The 4961-nt window shown below is 36.3% G+C and overlaps 1 non-coding gene across 1 annotated transcript; it reads left to right on the top strand.

The window, feature by feature from the left end:
• The first annotated feature begins 3033 nt into the window (after positions 1-3033).
• trnat-cgu (transfer RNA threonine (anticodon CGU)) lies at positions 3034-3105 on the top strand. Its single transcript has one exon. It is a non-coding gene; the product is annotated as a tRNA-Thr (tRNA).
• The last annotated feature ends 1856 nt before the right edge of the window (positions 3106-4961 follow it).

Genomic DNA, 4961 nt, shown 5'->3' with positions numbered 1-4961 from the left:
ACTAGAAGAACGATTGACCTGCACAGAGAAATACCACAAAAACCAACATAAAATCTAGTGTAGCTCTTCCCCCAGTTTAGATGCAATCTACTGGAATGGATGAATAACAAATACTGCAGATTTATGCAGTTGTATTTAGGGAGGGAGAAATTATATTTCTAATACAAATTCATGAGCTTGACTGAGCTGAACGGAAAATGCAAATGGCATACTTCTGGAAGGACACAATCTAGCTAATGCTTATTCTTCAAAATCTGCATTTAACATTTTTTTTTTTTTTGGCTTACAGAACAGAATATGGAATTCTCTTTGGAGATCATTTATAAAAGAAAAGAGTTACATACTCACACATGATAAAATTGAAAATGGTCTGGCCCTTAAGTGTGTGCAAAATAATGATCATGCAGTAGGTTTCGTGCAAGAAGGGTTTGTGTCTGAAAGCAAGGTTATGTATATAACATAAGTTCTATACATATATGTGTGTGTGTGTGTGTGTGTGTGTGGTATATATATATATATATATATATATATATATATATATATATATATATATATATATATATATATATATATATATATATATTGCTTAACAAAAAACAACTGAAAGTGGGGGATCACATCACATTATGAAATAAATGTTTTTCACCAATAAATGTTAGCCACAATTTGTATGACTCCTAGAAATTCTGAGTAAAATATAAGTATATTCCCATTTTTAGATCACCAGGGTGTAAAGGAGCATGAAATTGTCCAGCCGACTTTCTGTTTCACGGGAGTATAAATATCAGGTATTACAAAGTCCAAATTCCCCTAATAATCCATCAAGATGAGAAAAACCAAAGAACACAGTTCAGAAAAAGTGACTAAGAAAGTAGCTAAAGTATAGAAAATTCCCATTTCCACCATCAAGGCAATAATTAAGACGTTCCAAATCAACTGTAGATGTTAGGAGTCTGTCTTGAAGAGGACGTGTGCCTATATTGTCTTAATGCAGAGTGAGAAGGAGAGTCTTGGGGTCAGAAAGCCTAAAAAATTATCAAACAGCACCAACATCGCCACAAGTTGATTGAGACTGTTTTTCAATAATAATAATAATAATAATAATAATAATAATAATAAACTGCTCTCATCCAAAAACAAACTCCAGCATATTCAGTTGCCAGACACAACTGGAAATTTAAATTGAGTCAGGTAATGGTCAGATAAAACTAAAAAACATTGTTATTTTTTTTGGAACACACAAGATGGGTTTAAAGAGATAAAAGCACCCATTGCCTACAGATAAATATAGGCCTACAGTTGGATCTTTAATGATGCAGGCATATTTCCTGCCTGAGGTCCTGGAAATCTTGTTTAGACACATGGCATCATGGATTCTATCAAATAATAAAAAATAAAAAAAACATGACTGCCACTGTTAGAAATCTTACAATGGGGCTTGGTTGGATCTTCATTCAGGACAATGATCCAAAACGAAATTTCAAATCAACAGAGAAATGGGTCACTGAGCACAAAACGAAGTTTCTGCTATGGCCATTCCAGTCCTCTGACCTGAACCCTCTAGAAAATGAGTGGAGTTAGCTAGAGAGGAGAAGCACCAACGTGGAGCTGGGAATCTGAAGGATCTGATCTAGAGAGATCCTGGATGAAGGAATGGTCTCTGATCTCTTTTCAGCTGTTCTCCAACTCATCAGGCATTATAGGTGAAGACTCAGAGCTGTAACCTTGGCAAATGAAGGTTGCAAAAAGTATTGAATAAAAGGGGGCCAATAATTGTGGCCAACGTGTATTGGAGAATGTTTATTTCATGATGAGATTTCCCCCCTTTTCAATTTTTTGTTTTGTTTCAGTGACAGTTTAGATTTTTGTGGGGTTTTTTTTAATGAACAATCAAAGGGATAAACAAATCAGATTTATTTTCACAGCCGAGTCAGGCTGGGGTTCCAGTTATGTGTATTTATATAATTCTGAGCGAGTAGCCACTGCCACAAAGATTCTGTAAATAGAAATTTAGAGAAAAGATTTGGGCTCTGATTAAGATGATCATGCAAAACTCATTATTTTGAACACACTGGATTGTTTACTCTGATACAAAACAAATCCTAGAGTTAAAGCAATCCAGTCCAAAGCCTGGGTTATTTTCCATGAAGATATTTTGACCCACGTACACAACAACACTGCGTTAAGAATCCTTCCATTACTTTTCACATATTATCAGGTCTAGACAGAAGCTCCAGAGCCTCAATATATATTATGGGCATGGTAATCATGACAGAGCACAAAACCTACTCTCCAGTATGATTTATTTTTTTTATCTTAAGTAAAGCCACGATTCAACAGCCTCCCCTGGTGGATGTAACGAATCACTTGTAACGAGAATGAACTGGATGTGAACTAAGCCCTTAGAAGACCGATCCATTTTAGCGAATCGGTTCACTCGGACAATTCACTGCAACGAGCTGATTCACCGAGACACTACTCATTTATAAGCAAGGTTTCCAGAAGAAAACAAATGTGAAATACTCCCTTTCAGTTTGTATAATTATATATGTCAAAAGTCTATCGTTTATTATTTCAACATGACACAGCATAGTTTTGTTAAAGTCCCAAACGAATTCCTTACAGGCATAACATACTTACGAATCACTCATGAGAACCCTTTATGATCATTCAAGAGACTTTTCTTCTGGGCTAAAGTGATCGTAAATTACAATTTTAAGTTAAATGCAACATATTTCCACTTCATACAATCCACTGACAGCGTTAAAACAGTCCAAAATATAAAATTCACAGGCATTTATCTGATAGATGCTTGCTCACACTCGACATTTCTGCAGAGAAAATCAGATGTGATGTGATGTGATGGTCTTGCGTTCATTGCTCTCATGCGATGAACATTCATGGGTAGTTTTGTAGACGCTAAATGCCGTTTATGATGCGAGTATCCTCTGATAACTCATTGGGTCTCAGAATAGAAACTGGAAGCTGAGTGATGTTCATAATATAAAGTCGGAAACTGTGTCTCAGAGCGCAGGCGCGGTGGCCAAGTGGTAAGGCGTCGGTCTCGTAAACCGAAGATCACGGGTTCGAACCCCGTCCGTGCCTTTTAAGTCCAATACAGTCCAACCTGGGTTCAAAATGCATGTAATTGAAGAACAAAACAGGTTTACCACAATGCTGCACCGCTCCTTAACATGCTCAAGGTCTTGTAAAATTGGGAACGAAATAAATTCAGAAATGGGCATGATATGATTTGTCTGTATGGGCTACCGGGGTTCATCAAACAAAACACACCTGAACCAGGTCTTCTAATCACTTTAAGATTTCGGCCAGTTGTGCTGGAACAGGACGGTGGGTTACCAGAAGCAGAGTGTAAGATCATATCATAAATCATGAGAAATCTCACTTATAGGCAGTGTATGTTGTTTGATTGCTTGAGTGCATTGGTTTACCTAAAGTAACCCAGTGGTATAATGTGTGTTATAATACCTCTTTAATCTTGCAGCCCGTGATACACTGTTTTTTTTTTTTTGCATTTACTTCTAAGATTTGTTGCCATCCCTACAGATACAGTACTGTGTAAAAAACAAAACACTCATCAGTTTCCTGTTATATATATATATATATATATATATATATATATATATATATATATATATATATATATATATATATATATATAGTACAGACCAAAAGTTTGGACACACCTTCTCATTCAAAGAGTTTTCTTTATTTTCATGACTATGAAAATTGTAGATTCACACTGAAGGCATCAAAACTATGAATTAACACATGTGGAATTATATACATAACAAAAAAGTGTGAAAAAACTGAATATGTCATATTGTAGGTTCTTCAAAGTAGCCACCTTTTGCTTTGATTACTGCTTTGCACACTCTTGGCTTTCTCTTGATGAGCTTCAAGAGGTAGTCACCTGAAATGGTCTTCAACAGTCTTGAAGGAGTTCCCCGAGAGATGCTTAGCACTTGTTGGCCCTTTTGCCTTCAGTCTGTGGTCCAGCTCACCCCTAAACCATCTGGATTGGGTTCAGGTCCGGTGACTGTGGAGGCCAGGTCATCTGGCGCAGCACCCCATCACTCTCCTTCTTGGTCAAATAGCCCTTGATGCCTTCGTTGTGACTCTACAATTTTCATAGTCATGAAAATAAAGAAAACTCTTTGAATGAGAATGTGTGTCCAAACTTTTGGTCTGTACTGTATATATAAACAGCTTTTTGAACATTTTAAATTCGAGAGGTTTCATATTTCCAGCATTACCAGTGGATCCAATTAAACGACTGACTGAGCTGCATTAAAAAATGCTTTTCGATCTAATCAATATCAACTTGTAATGTGGTGAAATTGTGTCTTAAATTGTGTTGTTCTGCTGAGTATGTTCAATTTTATTTAAAAAAAACAATTATGTGCTAAGAAATGTTGACCCGTCAGCCAAATTTAAATGCTGAATTAAATCTATTTTATAAAACGGTAAGTATGACTGATACATGTTTAATATGATTATATATACAGTACACGTGGAAAAAAAATATCAGCAGCATCTTGTCTGAGGAACCCGGAAGGTTGTCTGTGCGTGACGTCACGGTATTTTCATCTTTTGCAAAAAAGCAACGTCACAATCTCAGCAACAGAGGGCGACAAAGAGCAAGAAATCAATACAGTAATCCTACAGGTTTGATTGCAGATTAATAAATCACGCTTTCACGTATTCAAAGACTCTGCGTCTGACATATCTGTGACGTTCAGCGCAGAACAAGCGCGATATAAAACTGCATACACATATACAGTTGCATCATTAATTTAATTTAGGTCTTCCGTTCAACTAACACGAGCATTTATCTGACTAAACAAGCAAACTCGGTCATAACGACTCGGGGGTTTCTAAGAACATCCCTTCCTAGTTTCTATATTTGGAAATGACTTCTAGGGAAATAGAAACTGCCA

This window comes from Carassius auratus, chromosome 3 (assembly GCF_003368295.1).
Source record: "Carassius auratus strain Wakin chromosome 3, ASM336829v1, whole genome shotgun sequence".
Lineage (NCBI taxonomy): Eukaryota > Metazoa > Chordata > Actinopteri > Cypriniformes > Cyprinidae > Carassius > Carassius auratus.
The sequence above is the reverse complement of the archived record's forward strand: the minus strand, read 5'-3'. Positions and strand labels throughout refer to the sequence as shown.